Below are 16197 nucleotides of genomic sequence, written 5' to 3'. Positions count from 1 at the left end.
GGCCGATACCGATACAAATATTTGTTGATTTAAAAATCCGATATTCCGATATATCGGCCGATATATATATATTTTTTCAGAAACGCGCAACAAAACATTAACAGATTTCCCTAACATTAGTTATTTGTAGTTATTTATGAGTATTGACAAAAATAATATGATAATGCATTTTAAAAACACAAAAACCGACTCGGCTGGATCAGCAAGTTGCAGGATGTGTGGCGCGTTATACACGAGTGTTGCCAGCAGGGACGGTGTAGAGTGCCCTCTGGTGGACAAACTATACAACGCCAACACTCATGACATGGTTGAAGGGTGTTTCGTCCGTTTTTATTTTATTTTTAAAATATTCATTTATCGGCCATTATAAATGCCGATACCGATAGTTTGGAAAATGCCTAATATCGGCCCGCCCATAAATCGGTCGGGCTCTACGAAATATTGGTGCATTCATGGCACCTGGGAATGACAAGGACCGCTCCTGGGATTACTTTGTTTTTCCCACAGCGAGTGTTCATGTGCTTTGCCGTCGGAATGTGTGACAAACATGGATGCCACAACATATGTTCACTAATCCTAAATAAACAACTGTATTTGCTTAAAATATAGTGTAAGACGCTTGTGAAAGCTTTCAAGTGAGAAAAACGGCAAATTTCCAAGTTCACATTAAAACTGTTGGACATGGACTACAAACAAACTATAATGTGACGACAAAAGTGATGACGTGCCCCTAACTGGGCAACTCTGTTAGCAAAATCTAGCCCCAGTTTCCGACCTCTGACTCACACATGACGTGACGTGAATGATGCTGAATGATGACGTTTTCACTGGGAAAAAGGTTTTTCCGATGCCCATGAACGCTAGGGAAGATCATGCTTTGGTGGCTATGCCTCCAGTTTTGATTGGCTGTATTGGGTGAACACTATCCTAGAAATCTAGACGCACCCTAGCGGCAGCAAATGTGATTTGCAGCCAGGGTAGTCTAGCAACTCTCCGTTGGCTTGCGAGCTGGAAAAAACAAACTTCGGTCAGGCCAATCACATCGTGTATATGTAGCAGGGTTGATTGTGTTTCCCTGAATTTCCTCAATGTAGTTCATTTCCCTAAGTTCTATGTGCACATTTTCCCACGCCTCTGGGGTACAGTAGGTAGCAGGGGGTATGGCGTGGGTGTGGCAGGAGTTGTTTCCCACGGTAGAGACCCCTTAAGTTTTCATGTAGCCCCCTCCTCTGCCTCTTTTGCGACTGTCCTGAGGCAAAGGGGTCATTCCACATCAATTCAACCAGAGCCCACGCACATTTTGTCTCAAACAAATCTGAAACAATTACAAGGTGTACCTATGTTACCCAGGAGACACACTCTTTGTACCTCTTTTTTTGTCAAAGTTCACAAGCCCTTTGAGCAAGAAGTAAACCATGTAGGAGGCTCAAATTTTGCATGCTGGTACAAAAATAGGAATAGTATGTAGCATGTTTGGCATAGTATGCATGTAGTATGTAATAGGAATAGTATGCAGCAAATCGTCATGTTTGGTCTGGAAGATCCTGCATGGTCATAGCTGTCCCTCAAAGTTGATCAAAATTGTATTGGAGTTTTTGGCTGGGCTCTGTTTAGGCCTTCAGAAGACATTTGTACTCAACATAGGCTTTTGATTTATGTTCCTGAGATAAGTAGAAACACTCTCACAAAAAGCAATGAACAGAAAATAAATTACTTCAGGGTCTGAACAGCAGACCTCACAAGTCTGAAAAATAATTTTGGTTCTCATTTTCAGAGCACCCAAACACCTTGTGGGAATATACACGAATCCGGCGAAACTACTGGAAGTAAGCGGGCGCCATTACTGATGTGTTGCTGGGTAGCATTCAGCATTGCGACTATGATTGTGCCAGTGCCTCCTATTGGATTCCTTGTCCCTGTCTGGTAGCCTAACGTTACCATACGGTTTGCAGAGATAGCAGTTAGCTGTACCATACCCTTTTGAAATGTGAAAATTAGATAAACAATGGTCACAAATGAAAAACATGAATTAGTTTATTTAATATCCATTCATTTATTGTTGCCAAATGGACAGATATTTTTATAGTTTCCTCGTTAGCTAGCCTAGCTAGCATAGTTATTGCTGACGTTAGAGCTACAGTAGTTAAGTAGATTTAATATCAACCTTGTCCCAATTATGTCTTTATTTCCTCATTCTCTACTCTAAGCTATTTTCATAAATAATCTGTAAGATCGCTTGTACCTTCATCTGTGACCGGAGGCCACTGTCTAACATCATCAACCCAAAAGCCATACTGCCTGGCTGTAGCTGTCATTGAGGGTGTGACATAATATACACCAATCCGCCGCAAACTTTATGGGCGCTGCCATCTTGCCTGCCGCCATTACTGCGTGCCTGCGGAGTGTGACGATGTGACACTTGCCGGTGCCTTCTAATGAAATTCAATGAAAGCATCCTGTCAGAGAATATCAAATAGGAGATCCTGCTCATGAAAAAATGTCAGGTGAAAGGGAGCATTGGGTAGATGATGTCAGGCAGTGGCCAAAACTTACCAATGAAGGTAATTTATTGACAACATAATGTATTAAGACGTGTATTAATTAATGACAACAATAAGCCGAATGCTATCATTAGTAGCTGTGTTGCTAATATGTTCACAAGCTTCAGAAGTTGCAAATAACTATTAGCCACAACCACTTGTAGCAGTAAATACATGTTCTTACAGGTATTCAGGATTATTTTATTAATCGTATGTATTTCATCCACTTTTAACGCACATCTTGGTCCTCCACTCCACAAGGAACTCTGTGTAATCCATAAGCCTGTAAACATGGACACTCAATGTGCAACAAAGGTTTGTGAATTTCACAAACGGTTTAATTCTAGGTCTGTATCCTACTGTTGTTAAAACAGCCAACCACACAACACGCTTTTCCCGGCATCACTGGACAGCATACGTACTAAATAAAAATTAAGAAAAAGAAGAAGATTTCGCATCTACAGCTAACGTCTGCTACAGCCGCCTACAGGACCAACACATTACTTCGCTACTTCCTTAGCAGCAAGGCAACGCAGTAATGGCGGCGCTGCTTTACTTCCGTGTTTCGCCGGATTTGTGTATACTATGTCTATGCCAGTAACAGCTCAGTACAAGATGGCAGCCTCCACAGAACGCTCGTCGGATTGTATTCGGAAAATATTTTTTCTTTATTCTCCATGATCCCTTCTTTTTAAAAACACTAATTTGACTTGTCTTATGCAAATCTTTCTTCTTTACTTTCCACCCTGAACATGGGCAAAATGTACCATTGAGATCAATATGTATAGAGTTACCACAGGTTACTCTATATAACCACAGGTGGCACTGTGGGAACTCATGATGATAAAACATATTGATCTTGTGCATTTTGCCCATGTTCAGGGTGGAAAATAAAAAAGTAACTGACAACTAATTTGGGCAATCTACCACAGAAAAAGAGAATTAAGAGAACAAATGAAAGTTAAATATGAAAACATCTAAAGTAAGTCATAGTTATAGTAACAGCGCTCCACAATGGCATTGATGGCAGAGTTGAATGAAAAGAGATAAAAATGATCGTAGTCTCACAATGAAAGCATGGGAAGCAAGGGAAGTCTTAGGGGCCTAAATTGACCCTGCTTCTTACTCCTAAATGACTAAAATCTCCTAGTGTTTCCCCAACATCAGGAAAAGTCAAAGACTTCGCTCATATTTCCATAAAAGCTCATCACCAGGGTACAAAGACTGCCGTATGGGTAATTTTTTACCTGCCAAATGACAACCCTAACCCTAACACATTTACAGACACACATTTCTGACATGTAGGACAAGGGTATAAATAATAGGAAAGGGTTAAGTTGGAGAATACAAAGATTCCTAGGTCCTCTCTTTTGCACTCTCCTCTTTAGCTCTCCCCACTGGTTGTTGATCAGGACTGAGATGGCCATGGCGGAAACTTGATTTTCTGTTCAGCAAACCATATACAAACTATACATACAGCAGGGGAAATAAGTATTGAACGTGTCAAGTGTCTAGTATTTACTCAGGTAATCCACACATATAAAAAATTCCAAACATTAAAGTCCATAAGTAGAGTTATGTGTATTAAAGTGGAATGACACAGGAAAAAAGTATTGAACACGCTAAGAAAAAGGCAAGGAACAAGCTTGAATCTATAAGTAGTTAGAGAATAATTATCCCTCCTATCTGTGCAAATTAATATAAGCTGGGTTAGTACACATTGATGGGCTATAAAAAGGTTTTCGTTACCAAGGTGTCATACAAGAAACATTTCATGATGGGTAAAAGCAAAGGGTTCTCTCAAGACCTTTGCAAAACATATTGAACTGATTATAATGCATTTCAAAATTTCAGAATCTTCTAGTTAGCAGCATTGGGGCCATTATTTGCAAGTGGAAGGAACATCATCAATCGGCCACGCACAGGATCTCCTCATAAGATTTCTGACTAGGGAATCAGAAGGATAGTCAGAAAAGTAGCCCAAGAGCCAAGGACCACTCGGAGAAAGCTCCAGAAAGACTTGGATGACATATTTCATACGAGATAGAGAAAAATATAGAGTGTATGACATGTTTAGCAAGTTGTGGGCTATTTAACAAAAAAGACTGAATTGGAATATCATTAACCTTTCAAAAGTTATGATAAATTTAGTGATCAGTGTAAAAAAATGCAGGAAACGGGATTTATAATGTTGACAGAATTCACATTCTCTTTCTCACCAAAAACATAAAAGTATGCATAAAAACTAATAATGAAGTCAGACACAATGGTTTAGATTTATTTGGTCCATAAGAATAAACCATTTATTTGTATATAAGCAAATGCTACAGTCAATAATAATGATATATAAAAGAAAAACATGCACCTTACAGTAATACAGGAAGTAAGTATACTGTATATTTACTGAAGATCAATTCTGAATAGAGACATAGAATACATTTGATTCAACAGATACAACTTCCTTATATAAATTAGTGTAATATGAAAATGATATACATCTATAAAATGTATTATTTATGAAAATACAATCAACTTCAACATCACTCAAAAATCAATGTGTTCTAAACATTTGAAAGTGGATTACATAGAACAAGCATGTTGAGAATAAACACCTACATGTACACCTACACACAAACTCACACACACACACACACACACACACAGAGGAGGATAGGAAAAGGTGGGGTGGGGAACCTGAAGGTTAAACACAGAAGACCTATGACTCATAACGAAACGCATCCCCTTCTGTAGAATGCCAAATCTGACCGCAATTTTATTTACCAAAAAAACAGTCACCTACCGCTAAACTCCAGGCCATACAAGCTACTTTAATGTTATTATGTATTGTTTTTATAACAAAGCCAACAATTTTTCTTTGGCTCCTGCTGTACAGGAATATGTACTTGATGAAAAGACAACAGAGTAGTAGTTGGAGCAGCTGAAGGCGAGGCTGAAATTTTGACGGAAATGGCTGCCAGCTGTGGTGATAGATTTTCGCCAAAGTCTTTCTGGCTGTAGCTACCAAACCTAGGTTCAACACCAGATTCTGCATTGCCAAACTTGAAATAATAAGAAACTACTGACAACGGCAATGTCAATGGAAGAAAAAGTGTACACAATATCTATTTCTCATTTGGTCAACGCTCCCTGATCCCTTCAGAAACTTCGTTCCCCAGTAGCAATGGATATTAGGGAGGAAAGTGAAGTCCCATGTCAATGATCAATCCCAGAAAACTGTGAAACTCTTCTGGGGTCTCTTCGTCCCATGCCCCTGCACTGTGTGTTTGCATACGAAGGCCTACTAAGCACAACCTCCCACCCGTTCCGGTTGGTAAAACCACATATGCCTGTGACAACAACATATAACCGCCTGGACAATAAACTGGACTGGTCAGCCAACACTGACACACTCTACAAGAAAGGGCAGAGCAGGCTGTACTTCCTGAGGAGGCTGCGGTCCTTCAATGTGTGCAGCAAGCTCCTCAGAATGTTCTACCAGTCTGTTGTGGCCAGCGTCCTCTTCTATGCAGTGGTATGCTGGGGAGGAAGCACAAAGAAGAAGGATGCTGGGCGACTTGACAGGCTGGTAAGGAAGGCTGGCTCTGTAGTGGGAGCTGAACTGGAGTGCATCACTTCAATATCTGACAAAGGGACCCTGAACAAACTGATCAACATCTTGGACAATGAATGCCATCCACTCTACAGCACTATTAAAAAGCAAAAGAGCTTGATCAGCTGGAGACTTCGCTCACTGCCATGCACAACTGAAAGGCTGAGGAAGTCATTTGTCCCCAGGGCCATTGAACTGTTCAATGCTTCACTAAAGGGAAGAGGAGAGATAGACTTCCCTGCTTAGTCTGTCTGCCTCTCCACCCTCTCCATGTTTGAGTACTGACTGCCAACTACTGCTTTACTACTATTTTACTACTGTTTTACTAATGTCCACAGCCTAATGTTTTTACTACTGTTTTCCTACTACACTGTTTTTCATGCTATATTAGCACACATGATCAATGGCTTCTGCTACAATACTGAATGGCTGTAACCCTATTACCTCAACCTGTTCTTGCACTGACATAGTTTTTTATAGTTTTTTATATTACCTTGTCTACATTATACTTTACTCTCCGATTTGTCCATATTATTTATGCTGGTCTCTAGACCTTATTATTGCACTGTTGGACTAATGTTGGACTACTTTTTGCACCTTCACCATGACACTCACTCTCTTGAGCACCTTACCATGCACACATAACTAAAGGACTATTGGACTACTTTTTGCACCTTCACCATGACACTCACTCTCTTGAGCACCTCACTATGCACACAGAACTACAGGCCCTGTCACTACAAGCTTCTCATGCTTGATCACCCTCAAGCACACTGGATTTTTTACATTTATTTAGCATATTTAGTATTTAGTTTTGTTAGTTTTTCTTATCTCCTACTGTCTCTTTTGTACAGTGGAGTTTGGTTATATGTTTATACTTATACTTATATTTACCATTTCTGCTGTAAGTGCATGTTGTGTGTGATGTCTGTATGCTACTGAGACCCCCCTGAATTTCCCCTCGGGGATCAATAAAGTATCTATCTATCTATCTATCTATCTATCTATCTATCTATCTATCTATCTAAAAAACATCATAACAAGTCTATTTCACAGTGTTTTAGTGGCAGTCTGCACCACTCTACGCACGCCACCTAAACCTATACCTTCTTCCTCCATCCTCACATGGTCTTCAACATTGTGAGCGCAAGCTCATCAGCAGTCAGCTACCTCTTCAGGCCTGCAAGGAGGTCTGTGTAGGTCTTGTCATCCTCCATCTGAAACAACAGTAAAATCATACAAATACCTTTATTAATTTAAAAAATAAAATCACAAAACTACAGATGCGTGCGTGTGTGCACATACATACACAAGAAGAGGTAGCCTAAACTATTGAAGCATTCTGAGTAACTCAAATATTTAGAAGTATGAAAAGTCGTTTTATTACACATGGGTTTAGCTACCCTAAATCTGATTGCCTGGCTGGCATTAAGATAAAGACAGATTCACCTAGTAACTAACTGCTGAAATGCAATAATGACATTTCTGACATAATATGTGATTTCACATCATGTTTTCTATAACTACATATTGAGAAGAGTAGAATATCAAGTCATGCCATCTTAGAAAATGTTGAGACAAGCACGTCTGATGTTTGTCATTTAGAAGTTTAGAAGTTTAGAAGCCATAAGTTAATTAGCACTACATTTCTGACAGAATCCGTGATTTCACATCTTGTTTTCTACAACTACATATTGAGAGGAGTAAAAATATCGCTCAACTTATTTCATGTAAGAGAACGCAACTTGGAAACGTGGCGCCCATTGATTTATTATGACCGCCGCTAGCGAAGCGAAGGGATGGTCAAAGTTTTTTTTTTTCCCCCGTCATCTACTTCCTGAATTTTTGGTCAACGATACCCGGAACGATACCCGGAACCGAACCACCGGGGCACATGAAATTTGGTGGGTATGTAGCCCCACTAGACTTTTACGGAAACATTTCGTTTCGTCCCCGGGGGCCAAAATATGGAGACAAATTGAAGTGTGATTTATTTTCGCGGAACGGATGTACAGGACTGAGCGGCGGTTGTATTTTGTACCGCTATGCGGTACATCTAGTTCAGCTTTGGTATGCTATACTGACTTGCCAATATAATGCTTACCTAACAAGCAAATTGGTACTAGAAAACAAACTTACCTACAGGTTATATACTAACAGGTTTTTATATGAAATTGTCAAATGAAAATAACTGATATCAAAAGCAAACGAGAATATTGCAAGCAGTTCAGAGTAATGCAGCTAGCTAAAGTTACATGACGATGCACTTAGCCCCCGCTATGCCATAATGTTGACGCTGATGAGAAAGCATATTACTGTCAAATAACATGATTTTATGACAACAAATTAAGATTAACCATAACTAGAAGCGATGTAAAAACATATATTACCTCAGTTTATCCAGCTGTGTGGTTTCCAGTCAAGGTAAACTCCAACGAAGTGCAGGTGGCATCTAACGGTCCATGTCAAAGTTTTTTTCACGACTCATCTTCAAGTATCCAAAACATTTCGCGCCATAAAACGCTTAACCAATCATATCAAATTGAAGCTTATGTTGTCAGCATTACTGGGAAGATTTCAGAAATAAAATCAGTCATTGACAGCTGAGATATTAGATGATTGGTCATCATTAAAAATGTAACGAAATTAGAACGGTCGGGCTTGTAAGGGTTAAGACGTGTTTTCGGATTACAATAACAGCTTTTTTAGAATGTACAGTGTCTATATCTCCTACTTGCAGAATGATATGAAAGACGTAGGGCCCTATTTTCACGATGCAAAACCCTATTATCCCGACGCAAAGCGTATTCCTATCGTACACTTGAGTTTTTCACCATGCCCTTCTCTTTTATTACACGATGCGCTCAGGGGTGTGGCAATTAACAACCTTAGGTGTGGTCTTGGTGCATACGGTTTTGCGTGCAAGGAGATTCCTTCAAATACACCGCTGACTATCAAAATACAGATGCGCTGTTTGAAGTTGCGCTGCCTGCTGTTAAAGAAGCAACAATTTTAGCAAAAATTACCTTAATTATGCAGGTTGAGAGTCGTTATGATGGTTCTACAACACTTTCTGGGTCGTTTGGTGGGTGCTTCATCTCCCCCTATCGCTTCTCCGTGGAAAAAGCGGATATGCAACTTTCTGTTCCCGGTCCAAGGAAATCCGGATGTGACCCAGCGGGTTGCAAGTATCCAATCGCGCCTAGAAAATGTAGTTTGTAGTTTCGAAGAAGACTGCAAAACAGACACCGACTTGGCTTTGTTGCTGTTAAAATTGTAAGTAGCCCTCCCTTGGGTGTACTTCGTTTTTGTAATGCGGTTTGATAGTCTCTTGAACAATGTGTTTGCTCGACTGTTTTATTGTGAGCCCTGTATGTGTTTAGCTTGGTTTTTTGATGGCTAGCTTACTAGCTAGTGGGGGTTTAACGTAGCAGTCACTTGCTACCGAAGCTGCAGGGGGAGCTGTGTTGTGAAAAATGCGAGCCCAAAAACCCAGAAACAGTGAAGGAATAATCAGACCTGCATAGTGCTTCTTTAAAGGAAATGACAGATGTCATTTTCATTGGTTTAAAGGATGTTACGCCCAAAACACACCCACGACTGATTAAGAAACATAAGAACCACCTTTTTGTGCCATGCACCGACATTTGATAACAAAACCACCCCCAATGTGGACTGGACAAACCCTGAAATTCGCCAGTGACCATGCGGTTTAGATCGCCAAAATATAGCCCGTAAATCAAAGGCACAAAACCCATTTTCCTTGACAGCGGTCTGTTATACATAGCAACGGTCTGTTATACAAAATGATCAGACCTCCGAACGTTGAGAAGGCCTATTCAAGTGAATGGAGCATTCTACAGCACTATGAAGAGCCATATAATAATGATGTAATATAATGTAGGTCAGTTGAAGGGCATGTGAGCAGTAGATGTTGCTTGACAGTAGATGTTTCTTGGCTGTGTTCAATGATGTAAGGCCGGTCCTGCTCCCCATGCTCTACCCACCTGTCCACATTCATGAAGCCCAGCCACCTTGGATCATTCTAATTATAGTTATTTATCTAATTATAATTATTTTTCATATATGTATTGTATTCTTGGTACGGTGCCAATTGAATGCTGTGGTTGGTCACCCAACGATGATGACATTTGACAAAAATTATTTTAGGCTTACTATAATTAGAGGTGTTCCTATGATCATTTGTTAGGTGAAGCAATAAGGTGGTCAAGGCCCCATTCAGTTGGGAAATGGTAACTGGAGCCAGGGCCAGCTGGGACAACAACAACAACAACAACACTTGAGTCAAACAAGCAGCAACATATTTTCTCAATATCAGCATCCGTTGATGATATTTAATAACATTTAATAACAATGGCAGATGACCAAAGTGCTGGTTTCCTGTACATGGGTTGAGCCTAGTTCTACACTACAACATACATTGAAAATATAGTTGTACTTGGTATAACTAAAAACATTTGACTTACAGTATATAATGGGTCAAGGGCCCATGGGTTGGGCTGGGACATGGTAGCTGGAGCCAGAACTGGCTGTGACAACAACAACAACAACAACAATAACAACATTGGGTCAAACAGGCAGCAACATTTGACATTGACTAATTTTCTCAATATCAACATCAGTGTCAATTTCTGCAATTTAAGGACATTTAATAACAGTGGCAAATGAACAAGGTGCAGTTTCCTGTATATGGATTGAGCCTAGTCCTACACTACAAGACAACTTCAATGAAGATCTCCATTGAAAATATAACTAATAACGGAATAACTAAAACCATTTACTTACAGTTTATGATGGGCATGTTTCTGCAAAGCACAGGAGGAGCATCTTGCTCCGTCATTTCCCGCCATATCTGCACAACCCAGCCTGTTAGAAAAGGTTTGAAAAAGGTTATCTGTGAGCATGAATAAGCAGTTTGTGGTCAATGCCATGCCCATAAAAGCTAAACTGTAGAGATGGTTATGGGATTTGGAAGACACTTTTGTTCAAAGCGACATAAAAAATAAAAACAATACAATATTTAAAATGAACAGTGAACGTTTTTTAAATTACACTACATTAAGGAGAATATCAATAATAAACATATTAATGCAATCAACAGCCTAATGACATTAAACAATGGAAATAAACAAATACTATAATATACAAACCATAACTCATAAGTAATACTTAATTAACTAAGTACATGCACTGATATGGAATTTCAGGGCCGATAACCATAACCAATATTTATCTGTTTGTTGTGGCCGATACGATAACTGATTATGTTATTCTTGGAAAAAGAAATTGAAAAGTGATAATAAGCAGCATTTAATTTTACATACCACCAATGACGCACAGAACTCATAGGCCGGTCCTTAATGGTACAGCAGCAAAATGTCATTAAAATAGCAGTAGGCCTACGTATGGCTTCTTTAAGGTGAACGTGATGTCAGTCGGTGAGTGAGTGTCTGCGGCCAGCGAGATGGTGAACGGAGATAAATGAAAAAGCTAGAATAGGGCTGCAACTCCTCGGACTATGTAGTCTCAATTGCAAAATCATGTTGGTTTATCCTTTACACATTGAGAAGATCAGACCTTATCTGACAAGATTCCACACAACTTCTTGTACAGGCCATGGTTATCTCTATTGTAATTCACTGTTAGCTGGCCTACCTGCTTTTGTAGTAAGATCGTTACAACTGATTCAGAATATTGCAACGTTCCTGGTCTTCAATCAGCCAAAGAGACACATGTAACTCTCCTAGTTACTCCCCACTGACTCCCTATAGTGGTCAGAATTAAATTTAAATCTCTCACTTTGGCCACTGACTGGATCTGCTCCCTGCTATCTTAATTCAATAATCAAGATATATATCCCCAACCCACTGCGGTCTTCTGATGAGTGTCTGTTTGTGTTGGCCAGCCATAATCGCTAGGTCAAATTCAAGACTCTTTTCCTCAGTGGTTCCTTGTTGGTGGAATGAGTTGGCCAGTGCTCTCCATTCCTGTGATAGTTTTGGGTCTTTCGAGAGGGGTCTAAAGGCATACTGTATCTGTTCAACTTGCACTTAATTTATTAAGCGTTTCTTATGCGTTATGGTTTGTATATTATGGTATTTATTTATTTGCATTAGGCTATTGATTGAATTGACATTGTTGTTTATTATTGCTACTCCTTAATGTAGTCTTACCTACTTTTTAAAACTTTGTATTGTTGTTATTTGTATGTCGCTTTGGACAAAAGCTAACCATTACCATAAATTATCAATATTATGTAGGCCTATAAGCCTTTATATATTAAGCAACTGTATTTTTATCTGATTCTCCAATACTTCAATATCAATATGCAACACTACCAACATTTTTGTTCAGTCTGTTCATTTCAAAGTTTGCATGGGGAATTTAATGTATTTTTTTTAAACAAACAAACAAAAAAACAACAACAATCTTTTTGTGCAATTAATTATTTAGGTTACAATTTTTAGCATCACCCACCATTAAGAAGTCAGAGGCTGTTTAAGTTCTGATTTCAGTGGACAATTTGGTTTTAATATTACCATAGCAATTACCAACACCACCCTATCTTATGAATACGCCTTTTATAATTATTGCTCATCTGAAATCTCTTCATGATCTGACAAAAAAGTTTTGTTTTTCGCTAGGTAATGCACAGTCCTATTGCATGGCATGCATGCCTCAAGATTTTCAGCGCTATTGCTACACCAGTACAGCCGTGGCCTACTGGTTAGCGCTTCGGACCTGTAACCGGAGGCACCTAACCCCTCTCACTGCTCCCCGAGCGCTGCTGTTGTAGCAGGCAGCTCACTGCGCCGGGATTAGTGTGTGCTTCACCTTACTGTGTGTTCACTGTGTGCTGAGTTTGTTTCACTAATTCACGGATTGGGATAAATGCAGAGACTAAATTTCCCTCACGGGATCAAAAGAGTATATATACTTATCTACTTATACTAAAATACGTAGCCTATAAAAGTAACTGAAACTGTAAACTGGATAGGTAGGATAAGGGGGTATCAAGAGAACGCTTGCTTTTCATCATATCAGATCTTTTTAATTGCAATCAGATCCAGAATCAAGTTAAACCACATAGAAATTTATAAATTAATAGAAACAGGAATAGAAGGAAATCTAAGCTTGCCTTGCCCTGCACTGCTCTCTGCTGGTTACAATTGTCATGAGCATTTATTATGAGAGCCTCTGTGGAACCAACACCTCTATACTACCCCCTGGTGGATTTGTAGGGAATTTAAATATCAGCACAGACTTGCTGTGTTCTCTTTTCAGGTGTTTTTTTTTATGGGCCCTCTAGACTGGTTATATGCTTCCTGCTGGGGGGCTTCCAAATGGGATTTTGATTTGTGAAACTAGCAAATTAATCTAAATAATGATCAAATCTGGTAATGGCACGTTTGGCTATGTGAGAGGTGGTGCAATATTGACCTAATGCAAATGACGTTGATAATTAAAAACTGGATTTAGTTTCGTCCACTTCCCTGTTAAGTATTTGTGAACCCAGATATGACAACCAAAATACAGATGGAAAAGATTAGTGAAACATTTATGTCACACAGTGTTTAATAGATAAGATAATCAATGCAGGGTGCTCAGAAAGCAAATATCAACATCTTAGAAATATATTTATTAGAAAGACATCAAAATAGGAAGTCAGCATTTTACAAAATGTATACAGTATGTTCAAGCAGGGAGTGGGTTTTGCAAAGGATATAGCCACAGCTGTGGTTGGGCTAAAGGCTCTCATGAATGGAATGATCGGCTCGGACAATTCAATGCAAAATGCAGAGTGATTATTGGCTTTAAAAAGTCAGAGTGTGGATGTCCTGAGATACCACTCATGTTGAGTCATGGAATGCCTCTCCTCAAACAGAAATTAACAAATAGTTTGACTGGACCTAACTGCTGTATATTTTCTATGTTTTGGGTTGGAATAACTTAGCAATGCATGATGCGATTTCACATAACAGAACCTTACACGACATCCGTAAAACGATTGACTTGGGTCACAATATTGTCAGGTAACAATTTGAATTTGCTAATATTAATCAAAAGAGGTAAAATTAAAACATGAATGTGTGAAACATGCCAGCAATTGAAATGTTGTCTTTCTTTTGTGCTTCGTGATGTTACCATTAGTAAAGCCTGACCTGACTTTGGGACTGCTTAGGGCAGTGTTATGTTTTGCTGGATTAGGATTTAAAGACAAGATTGATACGGGGAGCTGGGGACCTGTCCTCCTTCTCCTCCACTCCCACCCCCACTCATCATAACAACAGCCACATTTTTATAATATTCCTCCACATAAATACTAAGACTTCACCCACATCTGCGTCTGTAGGCTTTGGCCAACCGATTTGCCCTACTTGCCCAACCTAATTCAATTTTTTCAATAGTTCTAATCTAAAGATTTAGCCCTAGTTTGTAAATCCATCAAGGCAAAGGAGCATTTGTGAATATTACTGTCATTTTCATTTTTCTTGTCTTGATTAACAACGACCCGTGGTCTTTGGGACCCCACCCCTCTGTCCCCCTCCCAGCGGTTTGGCATTCCTCTTAAGTAGAAGTCCGAAATCAGTTTATTCCCTTATTTTTCTCTCTACACGAGGACAGAGCGTATGGGAATATAATTATTTTTAATAAAAAGTAAGATGGATTAGATGGTACAGATTGTCATTTCGAATTAAAGAAAATGATAAGGAATGAAAAAAAAATGTATAAGTAGATTTAGTGCTCAAGGAGACTCGGTTATGATAAAATATTGCAATCTGTGCAGATGACAGAGCTGTCCTGTACCCTTAAATCTCTCCATGACAAACATGCACGGCTTAGTTGTGCCTTAAGCTCATTCACTTTGGATCTTCATGTGGGATGCTTTTGGCCAACTCTCTTGTTTTTTCTTTTTGTGTGTGTGTCTTCTACTTTTTTCTTACTCTTGTAACCTGCACTGAAGCTAGTATTCTTAGCATGTAGTTCTATAGTGAACTTCTGCTGATTGGTTTTAGTGTGTATTGAGAAGCACTAGACCTAGACCGACCTGCCTAAATAGTGGTTTTTGAAAGCAAATGTTGACTCAAAGACACCAACCATGCTTTAGGACTTGAGGACACGAAAGCGGCCATAAATGTCTTGCTGGGGAGCTTAAATTCAAACTATTCGCTCGTATATTTACCTGTATACTGGTCTTACACTGTGCAAGTAAAGAACCCATACTCCACTCCGAGGAGCATTTGTCTGTCTTGGATTAGTTTGAGAGGCATGGTTAATAAGTGGACCAGAGAGTGTGAAGTTTGATTAGTTTGAGAGGCATGGTTAATAAGTGGACCAGAGAGTGTGAAGTTTGTGGCGCGTGGCACCCCAGTAATCTTTGCTTTCACTGTAGGCTTAGCTTTCAACTGTCAGTCTGATTACAACCAAACAGGTGCATTAGCCAGTGGTGAGGTGACTACTCTGTGCCCCCTCCCCCCTCCCCCTGTATCTACTCACAAATATGGGCATGTCTTTCAAGTTGGTTTATCTGAAAATCTGCAAAATGCCTTTATGTTATGCTATATTCTATCATTTAGTAATGTTTCAATAGATTGTATCTCTACAGTTGCCCTTCACAATACAGTGGATTAGCTGGCTCTGATGCAACCTCTGCTTACGTCTATTATCAACTACTCAGGCCAAATTCTAACACTGCAGTTGACGGTCTATTATTTAAAGGGAATGTGAGAAACTTCAGGTTTACGTTTTTTCTCTTTTTTTGTGTGTTAACATTCAAATGAATCCCTAAAGGAAGCTATAATGAACACAGCTTTTACATAAAATGTAGGAGGATTTTCTTCATTTTAACTTTACCTAGCATTTCACCGCACCCTGAAACATCACACTGTCGAGAGCTGATGAGAGCAATTTTGTTTAATTTCCCTGTCACAATTATTTTATTAATATGGATAAAATGGGACATCTGGACATTTAAATGCGTGCCATTATGTGCTCTAAGCAGATGCTCTTTTATGGCCGTTTACA

General features: G+C 39.3%; 1 long non-coding RNA gene across 1 annotated transcript; it reads right to left on the bottom strand.

The window, feature by feature from the left end:
- Positions 1-2727: 2727 nt before the first annotated feature.
- LOC121693796 lies at positions 2728-15571 on the bottom strand. Its single transcript, XR_006025577.1, has 3 exons — positions 15561-15571; positions 10932-10938; positions 2728-3123 (listed from the first exon to the last, which is right to left on the bottom strand). It is a non-coding gene; the product is annotated as an uncharacterized LOC121693796 (long non-coding RNA).
- Positions 15572-16197: the final 626 nt, after the last annotated feature.

This window comes from Alosa sapidissima, chromosome 19, assembly GCF_018492685.1.
Source record: "Alosa sapidissima isolate fAloSap1 chromosome 19, fAloSap1.pri, whole genome shotgun sequence".
Classification (NCBI taxonomy): Eukaryota; Metazoa; Chordata; class Actinopteri; order Clupeiformes; family Clupeidae; genus Alosa; species Alosa sapidissima.
The sequence above is the reverse complement of the archived record's forward strand: the minus strand, read 5'-3'. Positions and strand labels throughout refer to the sequence as shown.